This window comes from Microcebus murinus, chromosome 2 (genome assembly GCF_040939455.1).
Source record: "Microcebus murinus isolate Inina chromosome 2, M.murinus_Inina_mat1.0, whole genome shotgun sequence".
NCBI lineage: Eukaryota > Metazoa > Chordata > Mammalia > Primates > Cheirogaleidae > Microcebus > Microcebus murinus.
The window spans coordinates 12,679,602-12,696,435 of record NC_134105.1 but is presented as its reverse complement, the minus strand read 5'-3'; positions in this window follow the sequence as shown (position 1 = coordinate 12,696,435).

Genomic DNA, 16,834 nt, shown 5'->3' with positions numbered 1-16,834 from the left:
AGCACAATTCACAATTGCAAAGCTGTGGAAACAACCCAAGTGCCCATCAATTCATGAGCAGATTAATAAAATATGGTATATGTATACCATGGAATACTACTCAGCTTTAAGAAACAATGGTGATATAGCACCTCTTATATATTCCTGGATACAGCTGGAACCCATTCTACTAAGTGAAGTATCTCAAGAATGGAAAAACAAGCACCACATGTACTCACCAGCAAATTGGTATTAACGGATCAACACCTAAGTGGACATATAGGAGTAGCATTTATCGGGTGTCGGGAGGGTGGAGGGGGAGGGGGGAGGAGGGGATGGGTATATACAACCACAATGAGTAAGATGTGCAACATTTGGGGGATGGACACGCTTGAAGCTCTTACTCAAGGGGGCATGGGCAATATATGTAACCTTAACACTTGTACCCCCATAATATGCTAAAATAAAAATAAGAAGAAGAAGGAAAAAAAGGAGGTACAGGGTGTTGTGGGGGGAAAAAAGAGAAAAATGGAGTGCAAAATAGGTTCCCCAAAGAGCTGAGTACTAAACTGACGCTTAAAGGATGAGTAGGATCTGGCCAGACTAGGAAAAGTTCAGAGCAGAGGAGATTGTGTCTCCAACACCAGAGCAGGTTTTTGAGAAACAGAAGGAAGTTCAATCTGACTGAGCCATGAGGCAGGATTACAAGGAAGGGCCAGATCTGGAAGGATCTTGTAGGTCATATGAAGGGGTTTAGCCAAGTCCTTAGAGCCACGGGAGCCATGGAAGGGTGTTAATCAGGAGACCAACATGCCATGCTTATATGTAGAAATATAACTGTGGCTACAGAAGGGAGAATGGGTTGAAAGGGGAATGCCAGATGGAGGCTCTTCGTAGCTGTCCAAAGACAGGTGATGGTGGTGGCTTGGACCGAGGTGGAGGCCAAAGGAGGTAGATTGGAAAGAGAGATATCACATGCCCATAAAAGTTCATGAAAGAAACTTCACTGCAGCATGGAATGTTTCACATGCTTTGCAGTTTCTCCTTTACAAATTATTCCCTGTTCTCAGGAAGAGACGGTGTGAATTGTGACTGGCCTCACCCTTTTTAGCCCAGACATTCTAGTGTCTGCCCTGAACCCTCTGCTTGTATTTCATAAAGTTGGGAGTCAGTATTGGGAGTAGAAAACTCCCTGGACAGGATGGCAGAGACCTAGGTTCTGGTCCAGGTCTATCAGTAACTGACTCTATGATCTTGGGTTAGTTGCTTAACCTCCCTAACTTCCTTTTCCTCATCTGTAAAACGGGAATAATGACAGTGAACACTAAATACAATTGTAATGATAATATTGATTGACTTTCATGGTGTTTATTATATGCCAGGCACCATTCTAATTTCTTTTCAAATACTCTCGTATTTGATTATTACCACAACCCAATGAAATATGTACTATCTTTATCCCAACTTCATGGATGAGAAAACTTAGACACAGAGAGGTTAAGTAACTTGCCCAAAGTCACATAGCTAGTAAATAGCAGAGCCAGGATTTGTAGCCAAGACATCTGGCTCCAGAATGTGTGCTCTTAACCACTATATTATACAACACATGAAATTTCTCACAAACCACAAAGCACTCTACATAATACATGAATTTATTCCATTAATAATTCTCTTACACTTCCCATACCTGTTGCTGATATGGTCTTTCTACCATCTCTGTTGTCTCACATCACTATTGTCTGATTGTCTATTTAACAATTTTGGCATTAAAGTGATCACAAGTATTTAAAGCTCAATAGTCCTGGTTTTTCCACTGCAGTTTCACCTTAGGCAAGTTAACTTCTGAACCTCAGTTTTCAATTCTGTAAAATGACAATAACATAAGAATGGGAAGGAGAATTGTAAAGATTAAATAAAAATGTAAAGTCCCAGGCATGCAGTAAGTACCCACTTGATGAAGTTGTTTGAATCATTCCTCTGTGGAAATGTCATGGGCTCAGGAGCAAACACTGACATTGCAAACTTCAGAAACCAGGGAAGAAGAGTTTGTCACCACAAAACATGTCAAAGTGCAGACTGATGACATATTAACAAATATGCAAACACTTGCCCTTCTTGTAAAAACCTTTTCTTGCATAAGCCCTCAGCCTTTCAGCACAAGCATAGAATTTTGAATTAACTAGTTTCTCTTCTCTCAGCAGAGGCCAGTGTTAGTGTCTCTCTTTAAGTGCAAATCAATACTGCTTATAAATTATATCTAAAGGCCAAAGGGAAGGAGAACTTGTAAATAAAATGAATGCTCTGCCAGCTTCACTAGTTTAATAAAAAGAATCATCAAACCTCATTGGGTAGCGTTTAGTACAAATTAGTAAAAAGTGCGACTAACAGAATTTTACCAAAGAAATGCAGCTTTATGAGAACTCTCACACATCGCTGTTGGGAGCTAGATTAGTCCAGCTTCTTTGGAGGACAGTTTGGATGGTATCTGGTAACATGTTAAATGCCCAGTGTCTACATCTCACTATCCATCCTAAAAATAGAAATTCTACATCTCATCATCTATCCTAAAGCAAATAGCATGCACATATACTAAGAGGTATGTCCAAAGGTGTTTAAGGCATAATGGTATGTAAAAGCAAGTAACTGGAAACAAGCTAAATGTCCGTCAATAGGAAAATGGCTTCTTAAATTATGGAACAGCTATTTATTCAATACTATGCAACAGCTTAAAAGAAGGAGGTGGCAGGACAATGAGGTAGGTCTAGAGATTAACTCACATGGATAGTCCTCCTAATCACGTGGTTGAATGAAAAGGCATGTGACAGAATGGTCTATTTTGTGTAGACTTCATGTAAGACACAGCATCAACAATAAAATAAAACAAAATGGAAGGACTGTACTTTTTCTACAGGTATATATGTATGTACTTAAATATGTCAAAAATGGTCTGGAAAAACACATACCAAAGTGATAAGAGCAAGGAGAGAATGAAAGTGACTTTATCCTTATCTCATATATATTTTTCTAAACGAGGGCAATATGTTCATGTATTTATGTGTACAATTAAAATTAATAGTTTTTACTAGACTAACACAAGCTATTCTTTTCTTCAAATTGAAGCCCTGTAGAGTTCTTTTGGGGATCTGCTTTTTCAGCTAACATGAATTTGTAATAAGCATATTGCTTTCCTCCATAAATAGGTATTTCCAAAGTCTGTAAGAGTCTTGGGACCCTTTTTTGTGCCCTTCCTTTTGCTCTCCCTTTGCTGTGACAATGGGTCCCGTTGTCATCTGTGGCATTTGTATCACGCTCTGTAAACCTATACTTTGCTCTTGCCCTATAATCCTCTCTTTCTCTCCTCAATAAACTTCATTTTTGTGCTTGCCTTACTTTGACATTTCTGGTCATTCTTCAGCCACGAGTGTGCCGAGAACCGACATTTCAGACTGAAACCCAATACCGTGTTTAACATAACACTTCCATCTAAGTTCCATTTAACCACAGTGAAACTTAATCTGGAGTCCCCAAATGTATATAAATATTAAATAAACTGCTGTTTGTCATACTTCTAGATACGTGACATACTCAGAGAATAAATTTGGCTTAGATATTATTTTAAAGACAATCAAAAAGTCTTTGAAAATTATTTTCAAAGTCAATAAAAAAAATGACAAGCCCCTAAGTTTTACAAGATTCTGTCAAGTGTAAAAGGTATATCTGAAGACAAGTTTTCAACTCAAAAGGAAATTTGTACTTAAATGAAATATAAATACATACATCAATAGATATAATGGAAAAAACAAAAAGGAAAACCCTAAAAAGAAATCCACAAAGTATCAAAATGGCTTTGACCTCTTTTCACTTTTTTTTTTTTTTTTTTTTTTTTTTTTTGAGACAGAGTCTCACTTTGTTGTCCAGGCTAGAGTGAGTGCCGTGGCGTCAGCCTAGCTCACAGCAACCTCAAACTCCTGGGCCTGAGTGATCCTTCTGCCTCAGCCTCCCAAGTAGCTGGGACTACAGGCATGCGCCACCATGCCCGGCTAATTTTTTTTTTTTATATATATATCAGTTGGCCAATTAATTTCTTTCTATTTATAGTAGAGACGGGGTCTCGCTCTTGCTCAGGCTGGTTTTGAACTCCTGACCTTGAGCAATCCGCCCGCCTCGGCCTCCCAAGAGCTAGGATTACAGGCGTGAGCCACAGCGCCCGGCCCTCTTTTCACTTTTTATATTTTCTTATTTTGTGCACAATTTATATTACATTTTTACTTAATTGTTTTGAATTTGGGGAAATTAGGTACAAAAAGGCATACTTCCAATGCAAGTATGATAGAAATCTTTTATTTATTTCATGACAATTTATACCCTATATGATAAAAAATCTAATAAATTAAGTAAAAGAAAAAAAAAAGAGTTCTTGGCATCTTGCTCTCTTGCCTCTCTCCCCATATCACTCTCTGATCAATCTCCATTTTATTATTAATTTGCTTTTCTTGTGGGGACAGGGCGTCCTAAACAAAATTAAATATCAAGTCACCCGTGTCCAAAACTGTCCCGGATTTATTGCTAGAATTTGAATTAATAATATTTCACTCAAGTTGATGGGCACAGGGAACATATGTAGATATCAAATAATCAGTTAGGACGAAGAGCATCCCCTCACCCCACCACCCAGTCCCACTCTGCGAGTGGACTTGGCGCAGGATGGGTGCTCTGTGGGGGTGGTTGGATGCCAGAGCCTCTGGGAAAGATGAATTCAGGGCGGGGAGTCTCTGGTACCACTTCATCATCTGCTCCTCACGTTGTGACAATGCAACACGGTTGGACTATCTTCCATGACGGTCTCCTAGTAGGGCACGGGGAAAAATGTTCAACAAAAGTCTTTCCTTCTCGCTCTTGCTCATCACGTGTTTCTGCTTCTGCAGTGGTTGTTTGGGGCATGTGTGTCCACATGGGCGCGTCCACACACACGTGGAGCTTTGTGACTCCGTCATCCCTTTCCATTTGTGGTTCCCGCTCTAGGCAGTGGTTGGCCATCCCCTTTGTGCCTCTGTCTGCCCCATTTTCCCTCTCTGAGTGTGCCCTCTTTCTTGGGCGTTCCAGTGCCCCTTTTGTCTCATGTGCTTAGCGTAGGGTGGACCAGAAAAAAAAAAAAAACCCAAAATACAGTTTTGCAGTGGTCAGACGGAACTGAGTCCAATGCTCATTTCTGCTGCTTATAAGCTGTGTGGCCAGCAGTATTTTCCATGGTCTTCCCAAGCTCCAGTTTCCTCATCTGGAACATGCCAACAGTTGTGGCATCTTCTCCAGGGTTGTTCTGACCCTACCAAAATACCTGGCAGGATAAGTGCTAGTTTCCTTCTACCCCTTTCTGTTAACTTCTCTTTTTCTCCTTGCTCACCTTGCCCATTCTCTCTACGTTCCCTTGAATGGCTATAAAACATTTTATATATATTAAATCATGTACATATGTAAAATGAAGAGTTTACTATCTTCCATTGTAACTTGTTCCAGCAACTACACAATTGCTACAAACCTACAGAAACAGAACATTTTACGTTGCTCTCAAGGGGAATAAAAGACACCCGCCTTTCTTTGTGTGTGCCCCTCACTTTGAGTTTTCTACTCCATCAGTGGCCCCTACAGGGGGAAAATGGTCATGGGGTGGGGGTGGGGAGCTTCTGTCCCCCAAGTTCCTTCAATGACCTTGCTAACCCCTTGAGCTGCAGATTCACCTTTATAGCTCCAGAGCAATTTCCCTGTTTGGTGTCTCCGTGCCAAAGATCCTAATTGCACGCAGTGTTTGTGCTGATCGTCATCCTTCATAAACTAATTACGTGGGACTGCAGCATGGAGCCAATGCCAGGACCCCCCCACCCTGTGGCAGGAACGGACTAACCAGGTAGTAGAAGGGAAGTGACGCCCGTTCCATAGGGCACACAAGGGGGCAGCAGAAAGACATACTTTGTGATTTGGAGATGCACCGCTGTCAACCTGACTTTCCAGCAAGGCGAAAGGAATCCGGAGGCTTATCGAGCAGAAAAGAACAGTGGATATGAGCTTAGTCCAACTCTGCCATTTTACAGATGGGGAGACTGAGGCCCCAACAAGGGAAGCTGGGTCTGTGGGTCACATTAGCTGGTTAGTAGCAGAGCGGGAACTTGAATACACAGGCCCCATCGTCCCTGGGGTGGACTCGACAACTTTCTCTCTTTTCTCTCAAATAATAAACATAGAGATTTTTCTGATATGAACAATAGCATGTGTTTATGAGAGAAAATTTAAAAAGACATTAAAGGAAACAAAACCGCCCATACTCCCACTCTCAGCGATAACTATTGTTGCCATTTTGGTCCATTCGGTTGAACCATATGAAATTGCTAATATTTGACCATTTTTAACCTACAAAAATGACAGTTTCTTTTAACCTAATATTTCCTCCCGCTTTTCTCCATCACCAACATAAAACCATTTTAAATGCATAACTGATGTGATACTATATGTGCATATGTGTGTGTGTTTCTTTAAAGCCTGCCTTTTTCAATGAAATATTAGCAATTTCAAATATGTACAGAGAACAATGCCATGTACACAAGTATGCCTACCGCCCCTCCCTTGAGAATTAAAATGTCACACATACAACTGAAGCCCCCTATACACCCCTCCCAGGAGGAAACCCCTGCCTATCACCTCGAGGTAACCATGCTCATAAATCCGGTGTTTATCATACATGGGTTTGCATTCATTATGAAACAATCTGCAGGATTGTTTGGCATCTCTAACTTTATACAAACGAGACTAAGGTGGATGTATCTTTTGTGACTTTTCATGTTTACCGAACATTATAGATATTTTTGAAATTTATTCATGTTGATACATACAAATTTTGTTCACTCATTTTCTGTTTTTTTTACTGTTAAATATTCAGATGTACTACCTGCCTCTCTCTACTTGACAAGGTCTCCTCCATGGTGGGGACTCTGTCTTAGTTATTGATACCACCCAAGAGGCCCCATAAACAGGTGCAAGAAGTGAAAAACTGAAAATTATGTGCCAGAAAAGCCCAGACTTGTCTGTTGGACTGGAGGCAGGCAGCACCAATGATTAGAAGGCGCTTGGTCTGGGAGAGGCAGACATCAAAGCTGAACGTTTCATTATGACGTGAGTGCCGGGGCGTCCGTCCGGTACAGAGCTGCAGGGGAGGGCGGGAGCGTTGGGGAAAGCTTCCAGAGGGCCCAGAGCCCATTCCTGAAACATGAGTAGGGCCCTTTCACCATGGCAACCAAAAGCCCACATTTGCAGACAAAGGCATTTATATCTTCTCAGAATTCTTTGGTTATAGCTATGAAACCAAGCTTTTTGGCCCATTAAAATGTATGATTGGTAGGAAATGGCATTGCTAGAGCCTGGAAACACAGACCACAAAAGTAGTAATAATGAGTCCATTAGTAGTCAAAATCCACCTACCTCTGATGAATTTACAGCTACAGAAATAATAATAAACCGCAGCAGCAGTGTGGCATCGTGGCAAGAGTTTAGGGGCTCTGGAATCAGATGGAGCTGAGTTAAAATCCTGTTGCTTCCACTTTCTACATGTGGGACCCTGGGCAAATTATTTCAGCTCAGTTCAGTTTCTATCTCTTCATCTGCAAAGTAGAGTTACTGAGATAGGAACACTCATTCACTGTTGGTGGGACTGCAAACTAGTACAACCTCTGTGGAAAGCAATATGGAGATGCCTCAAAGGGATATAAACAGAGCTACCATTTGATCCAGCAAACCCATTACTGGGTATCTACCCAAAAGAACAAAAGACATTCCATAAAAAAGACACCTGCACTCGAAAGTTTATAGCAGCACAATTCACAATTGCAAAGATGTGGAACCTCAAAGAGATACAAGTAGATCTACCATTTGATCCAGCAAACCCATTACTGGGCATCTACCCAAAAGAACAAAAGGCATTCCATAAAAAAGACATCTACACTCGAATGTTTATAGCAGCACAATTCACAATTGCAAAGATGTGGAAACAACACAAGTGCCCATCAATACATGAATGGATTAATAAAATGTGGTAGATATATATACCATGGAGTTCTACTCAGCCACAAAAACAATGGTGCTATAGCACCTCTTGTATTTTCCTGGATAGAGCTGGAACCCATTCTACTAAGCGAAGTATCCCAAGAATGGAAAAATAAGCATCGCATGTACTCACCATCAAACTGGTTTTAACTGATCAACACTTAAGTGCACATATAGTAGTAACATTCATCAGTTGTCCAGCAGGTGGGAAGGAGGAGGACGGGATGGCTATAAACACACCTAATAGGTGCAGTGCACATTGTCTCAGGGATGGACACACTTGAAACTCTGACTCAGGTGGAGCAAGGGCAATGTATTTGTACCCCCATAATATGCTAAAAGAAAAAAGAAGTAGAGTTCCTAATGCCTGCCTTGCCAGTCAAGGGTTATAAAATGCCTGGTATAAAATGTGTACCCTATAAATTGGAGCAATTTTTATTGGCAGACTGGGTTTAACTATTGAACATAGACATGGTTGTTGAGAGAGAATGACCTCCTCATAGTTATGGAAACTCAGTGTCTCATTGTGACTACTGCCACACACCACTGGTCCTGTCCAGTAGCTGGGAACCATTACCTCCGCCCTTCTGGAGAACGTGCCCATCCCCAACGTGAAGAAGACACATCTGCTGACAGCCCAGGCAGCTGCCTTCGGGTCTGTGTCCACTTCTCTTCTTGAAGACGATGGAAGGAATAAAAGAGTGTGTAGCAGCAAAGTTCACGAGAGACCCTTTCCTAAGGAGAGGATCTCTCAAATAAAGCAGTAGAAGGTTTCCAAGCCTACTCAAGAGGCCCCTGTGAAATTTCCAGATGCAAAAGTATAAGCTGACCTGGAAGAAGGGGAAACCGGGTGCTTCCTCCCCCTGCTACTTCCCAGGTGGCATCTCATTGTTCTCAGTTAGAAGAAGAAAGAATTGGGGTCAAAATGAGCCCCCACTTGGAGTAGATCTAATCAAAGAAATGAGCATTTAATTTTTGTATTTACAGCAAATCATAATATTACACATGCACACACACAACACACACATATACTTTTAATTAGCCTTTATTTCAATTTGCATAGCCAGAACTGCTGAGGTTTCTCCATTTTGCTGGTGAAAAATAAGTCACGTTTTAAAAGGTGCACACCATTTGACTCAATACCTGACCTCAAAAATAACCATTCAGGCATTCATTATCATAGGAAAAAATGGCAAGCAACCTAAATGTCCACCATTAGGGGACTTTTCTAATAAATGAGGATGCTGCCATACCATAGAATAATCAGTAACTGTTCAAAATAGTCTCATAGAAGGTGATAGACCAAAGGAATGGATGGATGTCTACAGTGTGTTATTGGGTAAAAAAAAGAAGTTTGCAAAGAAAGATGGCTTCCATTTTTGTAAAAAGACACACACACACATAGCGAGAGAGAAAGAATAGACATCAAAATGGTAAGTCAATTACCTCTTGGAAATGGATGTGATTTTGACTGCGTTCTGTTTGCATTTTTCGCATGTTTATATTTCTGGCATATTTTCATTTTTCTAAATTTCAGACATTGAAAATTTATAACAATAGCTAATAAGAAAAGTATCCCAAAGAAGATGTGAACAACTCTTGGAGCACCGGAACTTTTGCTCTAAGCCTGTTCCTTAAGCTTCCTTCAGCTCCAGAACTCACAGTGCCAGGGCCGAAGCAGCCCCTTATGGGAAAAGGTCAACAGCAACCACCCCTGACTTTGATTCGTGCCAGGTACGTCACTGATGACATCATGTAAGCATATTTATTGGTTCCAGGAATTGGCATAGCTGCCATACTCATTGACTTAGCCTGCTCCCTTAAAAAAATGGAAAATAAAAACTCAGATTTTTAAGAAAAATATTGAGTAGTGCTCCTTGTGGACACTCCACTCATGCTCACAGCTGTGACATTGCCAGTGCTGTGGCATCAGGAATTTGAGATGGGCTGGCCATCATGTGGGTAGCTGGGTCACTTTAATTATAAGCTAGAGAAAGCTACCAGCACTTTGCTTTGAACCTAGAACCTTCCCTTGACTCTCTCTAAGTGAGGCAGAAAGGAGAAACCCACCTCTCGCCATGGTGAATCTATTCTGTGCCCTTTAGATTGCCTGTAACGTTCAGGAGCTGTGCAGTCACAAAAGGGTAGCCAGGCTAGTCTTGCTGCACAATGGTAGTTTACAAACCTGGTGAGAGCAATGTCTTAAGTAAACATGTAAATGTGTCAAAAGGAGTACTAGGACACCCCTTTCCCCAACTCGCAATTAAATATTCTCCCCCAGCTCTAATATCATCACCTAAAGAAAGCCCTCCAGGGTTTCAAAAGCTACCTTTAGGCCAAGTCCAGAGCCTGTGCCCCTGATCACAAAGTTTTAAATAAAAAGTCCCTTATTGCCAAGGATCAGAGAATCGTTTATCCTGGCACATAGATTCAGGCACAAATACCAACCCTAAGATTGTTTGTTCTGCAAGAGTGACCTCCATACTATGTCTACCCTCTACCTGCCTGAGTCTAGATGTAACAAAGTCTTCAGTTCCAAGGATTGGGAAGGGTTGCACTGAAAACAAATCTTCCGTTCTGTAAACTGCAACCACCCTCACTGCCTCCATCAGATGTTTTTCTCCAAGGGAGACCGAACAGTTTACAGGCTAATCAGTGTTCCCGTCAGTCTCATAAATTGGGAGACAAGGGTGGGGCGGTGAGAAAGGAAATGCTTTATTATCCCCCTTTTGCAAAGGCAGATTCCGAGCCAAAGCAGGTGAGTCATCCACAGAGATCAGAATCCAACACCTACTCCCCTCCGCCCCTGAATTCCCTCCTGCAGCGGGGGCTTTATCCCACAGGGAAAGCCACTTCTCTTGGGTCTCCAGAGAGCTGGCGGTGGGAGACCAGGTGCATGCCAGGTCCTGAGCCTCCCTAAGGATTGCATGATCCCACATTCGGAATTTTCAAGGCATGAATAATGATCCAAGCTATTATTAATTGAGCGTTTACCACTGTGCTAAAGCACTTTCGTGTGTTATTTCATTAAATCCTCCCAAAGCCCTCTGAAGATTTCGTCATTATCCCCACTTTCAGATTAGGAAACTGAGGCCTGGGGAGCTTAAGACACTTGCCATGGCCACCTGAAGGAAGCATCTTCCACTGTCTCTCCTTCCCACCTGCAGATGGGCTTCTAAATGTTAAGAGAAAGGGCTGGGGCAGAAGCCCCCCTGGGGCCTGTGCTCACTCAAAGTCATGGCCAAGGGAGCTGAACCGCAGAGCAAAGGACGTCAGGAAGAGGAGAGGGTTCCCTGGATACAGCAGGGTAGGTGCAGACTGACGTGCTTGCTGACATGACAACCAGGACACTCCTGGAAACACCTGCTCCGCCACGCAGATGGCCATGAAGGGGACAGGTGCCTCTGGGTCACATTCTTTCTGCTTTCACTATCTTATCTTTTCTGCAGAGTCACATTAATTCAAAGGCCAAGCCCCATCAAGGGGGATCTCTGAGGACCCCAGCTCCATCTCATCTCAAGATGAAGCTTGGAGAACGTTTTGGCAATGAGGCCCACCCTTTGGAAAGACCCCTGCCAGCACAGGGAAATCACTGCTGCCTCAGTTGCATGATTGGAGTGGGTTCAGGAGGGCATCCCTGTCCCCAAATAGACCTTCTGTCTATGGACATGTTGCACTGGCTGAAATTCCACTCTTGGAGATCCTTTTCAGGTAAAAAGAAAGTAAACCTCCTTGCATATGTAAACACCCCCAGGAAGGATACTCAAGGTTTGTCCATTTAAATTATTTCTCATACAAACATTTTTCTTTGTCCTGGACCCTTAGAACATCCTACCATTTTTCTTCTGAGAGTCTGACTCATAAAAGGCCCCAAATGACTATAATATCTGTATACTATCTGATGAATGCTCAAAAATGACTAAACAAATAAACAAGTAGCAGCCCCAAATGAGAGAGAAAGTGCAGAGAAAGCCAAGCTTGGTCCAACCTCTTTGTTTTTTAATCAGAATTGAGTATACACATAACATCTTTGCATTGACTTTTTTCAGGGGAAGTATATAAAGTTTTATGATGTTCCACAAAGGAGCACTGTGACTAAAGGTGCTTTTGCACCTGAACAATTTTTAAAAACACTGCATTCAGGTGGTCAGCCTTCCTAACAGAACAGTTACTTTACTATAGCTTAAACTACTTTGTGAAGCTGTCTTGCTTCAAACACGCTTCTGGCGTGTCTGGGGCACCAGCAAGAAAGGACCTATATCCAAGGGCTCAACTCAGAGCCTGCAGCATGTCCCAGCTAAACTGCAGCTGGTATTATTGGTATTGAGGGACTTGAACCTGGGGACTCAGCATTTGGTCCAGAGTATTTTACATCATCCAATTTTGTCTCTTGAAGAGCAAGAGCGAGTGAGAGTGGGTTCCCTGCAGCCAGAGGGCACGGAGCACACAGCAAACCAGCATCCGGAAATTTCTCCCATACCACAAGCTCACCGTGAGTGTGCACAGCCAGGAGGCAAGGAGAAAAGTGGAAGTAGGATGGCAGGGGAAGAGAGAGCAATGGAAAGGGAGAAATGGAAACTAGAGTGGGGAGAGAAGAGAGGCCACAGGGTGGTTCTCCATCTGTAGGGCTGTGCTAGATGGCTTTTAATAGCTCTTTCCAGCACTCTATGGGAGGAGAACAGTAAGGGGAAAGGAAGAGTGCATGTGATAGTAGGAATGATCTGAAAGCCTACAGGAAGATGCCAAGCCCATGGGGCATGCGTTGCATCTAGTAAAATCTGTAGACTGCGTATGATGCGTGGTGTCAGCAGGATGGTTCAGGAGCACGAGCAGCAGCAGCAAAGACCCCACCCTGTCGTCTCAGCCTGGGCTTCCCACTACAGCCCCGTCTGTCTGCTCGGGATGCCAAGCAAACAACGTAGTGCCTGGGGATGGTAGGTGCCCCACAGATGTGCATTGGTCCAAACATAATCATGCTTTCACTTTAGAAAATGTGGAGGAACATCAAAAAAGTGTAAAGAAAAAATAGCCATTATTTATGATCACACCCCAAGAAATAGTAATAGAAAATGATAACTAACATTTACTGAGTAAATCATGCACTAAGCACTTTCTTTCTTTCTTTCTTTCTTTCTTTTTTTTTTTTTTTTGAGACAGAGTCTCACTTTGTTGCCCAGACTAGAGTGAGTGCCGGGGCGTCAGGCTAGCAGCTCACAGCAACCTCAAACTCCTGGGCTGAAGTGATCCTCCTGCCTCAGCCTCCCTAGTAGCTGGGACTATAGGCATGCGCCACCATGCCCGGCTAATTTTTTCTATATATATTAGTTGGCCAATTAATTTCTTTCTATTTATAGTAGAGACGGGGTCTCGATCTTGCTCAGGCTGGTTTCGAACTCCTGATCTTGAGCGATCCACCCGCCTCGGCCTCCCAGGGTGCTAGTATTACAGGAGTGAGCCACTGTGCCCGGCCCTAAGCACTTTCCATGATCTCTCTCATTTAGTATTTACTTAGCCACTGTCAATCTCTTAGATTTCCTTCTTGGTTTTCTTTCCTATACATGATACATATATAGTTTTAATAGTTGCTCTATGCCCCTTACATGTTTTCTTTTTATTTCTTCGTACTATTTTTTCTTATGATCCTCACAACAAATTTGTGAGGGATCTATTTTTCTTCTCCCATTTTACAGATGAAAACACTGAGGCTCGAGAGATAAATTACCTCAGGTCAGATGGCTAATAAATGGCAGAGCTGGGATTTGAACCAAAGTTGTACTGGCGGGAAGCAAGACGGCCCAATAGAAACCTCCAGTGATCGTCCCACTGCATGGACACCTAATTAGACAACTATCCACACAAGCAAGCACCTTCAGAAGAGCCAAACATCAGGTGAGAGAACATACTACCTGGTTTTGACGTTATATCAAGGGAAGAGGCACTGAAGAGGGCGGAAGAGACAGTCCTGCATTGCGCACCCCACCCTTCCCCCTCCCCCAGCAGTGCTGGGCAGCCAGCCCCGGAGTGAAGGGACAATCTGTGAGCCTGGAGGAGGGACAGTGAAGTGATTGTGGGGCTTTGCATTGAAATCCAGGGCCACCCTGGCATGGGGGGACACAGCACAGGGCAGAATCCTGCTGTGCCCACGGAGGGAGCGCTGTGACCAGCCCAGCCTGAGGGAAACCCCCTGCCCGGAAGCCGGACTACCTGCCAGCCCCACCGCCCGATGACACACTGCAGCCCGGGGCCTGGGCTACATTCATAAGGCACTCAGGACACAAGGGCCGCAGTCCTTGAGCAATTCCTGTGGCTGTGCGGATTCAGAGCCAGTAGTGGACTTGGGGTGTATGTGACCCAGTGACACACGAGTGGCCACAGCCACGCCAGCGCCCATGTCACCTTTCCACCAATTATAGTATGGAACAAGGACAGTCTTCTTTCACGTGAGGAGAGGACAGGAAAGAGCGCAGAGGACTTTGTTTTTCAACTTGGATACCAGCTTAGTCACAGTAAAATAAAGTGTCAATACCAGACAGACTCCTGAGGCCACTGAGTCCAGACCTTAGCCCCTGGACGACATTTCTGGACCCGCCCAGGAGCAGAAGGAAACATGCTGCCCTGAAGGGAAGGATCCAGTCCTGGCAGGATTCACCGGCTGCTGACTGGCCCTTGGGCTTTGCATAAACATCAGAGGTAGCCAGGCAACAGCCACCACTGGCTCTGGGTGAGACTGGGCTGGCTTCCCGTGTGACCTGGTGCTGAGGGCTCCCATCACTCCTCCCCCAACTCCAGCAGCCCAGAACAGACAGTGGGCGGCGAGAGTGAGAGATTTTGCCTGGTAATCCACAGAATTCTCTTGTGTCTTACCCAAGCTCACCAAGGCGAGACCACCAGGAGTCTGCAAGAATCACAGCATCACTGGGCTTGGGCACCCCCAGTGCTGATATGGCTGCAGTGACCAAAGACTTAGACCACAACACTCAATTCCCTTTGAGTATCTGGAAAGCCTTCTCAAGAAGGATGGGTTCAAACAAGCCCAGACTATGAAGATTAAAATAAATACCTAACTCTTCAACGCCCAGACATCAACAAACATCCACAAGCATCGGGAAGACATGACCTCACCAAACAAACTACATAAGGTACCAGTGACCCATCCTGGAGTGATGGAGGTAGGTGACCTTCCAGACAAAGAATTCAAAATAGCTGTCCTGAAGAAGCTCAGTGAAATTCAACACAACACAGAGAAGGAATTCAGAAACCAACCAGAGAAATTTAACAAAGAGATTGAAATAATGAAAAATAAAGTTGTACTGGCACGAATGCCTGTGATTTCACCTATTGCCTGCTCTGTGCCTGTTTTCCAGGTGTTCTTCATCATATGGTGTGAATAAGGAGTGATGGGCTGAATGTTCCCCAGGGGTTCTACAGGCAGGCCTTTAACACAGGGCCGGGGGTGGTGATTGCTGTAAATGGCCAAAGAGACCCTCGATTCATATCACCCTTCTGCTGAGGATATCTGGTCCTGCCTGTTGTATCTGCTGACTGTTGCTATCCAGCAACCCAACTGGAAAGCTGTGGTTAGTGCCGGGTACGTCCAGGGCTGCCACTATGGGAAGCAGGGAGAACCTGCTACCAAGAACTAGCATCGGATGAGCATCACTTTTATGACCACCTGGCCTGTTTAGCAAAGTAGAGGAGAGAGCTTGCCAATGTCATGAGTCTCAGGTTGCCAGATAAAATCCAGGAGGCCCCGTTAAATTTGAATTTCATTATTTATTTAACCACTGTCAAAATTATAAATATATGTCTAATTGTGATGACATGCTTATACTAAAACAGTATCTATTCTTTATCTAAAATTCAAATTTAACTGGGCATATTTGGGCCATACTAAAAAAATTATTTATCATTTATTTGAAATTTGGGCTTAACTGGTTGTCCTGTATTTTTATTTACTAAATATGGCAACTTGAGCAACCCCCCCCCTTTTGTTTTGTTTTCTTTTATTATTTTTTCTTTCTCCCCTCATTCACCATTTCCACTTCAGTTCTTCTTCCCCATCATAAGCACCCAAACCGATTGCTTTAATATAGTCCATCTAATTTAACTTCCACTTGTTTATTTATATATATATATATGTAAATTTGGAAATTTTATAGTATTGATTTGTGTGGGTCTTTTTGACTCACACACAGAGAATTGTACTATAAATTTCACTCCGCTTCTACTTTTATCCTCAATACTTTCTTCTTCAGATCTACCCATGTTGCATATGTAAATCTGGGTCATTAGTTCTGGATTTTATATAACAATTCATTGAATGCATAGACCAGGTTTTACCTAATAGTCCTCGGGTAGTAGACACTTAGGTCCACAATTTGGTTCCACAAACAGTTCTGGGTTAAATTGTGTGCACATTTGGCGGGTGTCAAGTCAAGCTCATTGTTGTATTTTATATTTCTCTGATTATTAGTGAGACTGAATATTTTTTCATACACTTATTAGCTATTTGGGTTTCCCCTTCTGTCAATTGCCTGTTCATATCTTTTGTCCATTTATCTATTGGGTTTCCACTCTTTTCCTGCAGATATATAGGAGTTTCTTGATAGTTTAGAACAGCGTTATCCAATAGAAATATAATGAGAGCCACATCTGTAATTACAATTTTCTAATAGCCATACTTAAAAAATAAAAAGACACAGGAAAATTAATTTTAACAATATATTTTACTTAACCCAGCATATCTAAAATATTACTATTTCAACAT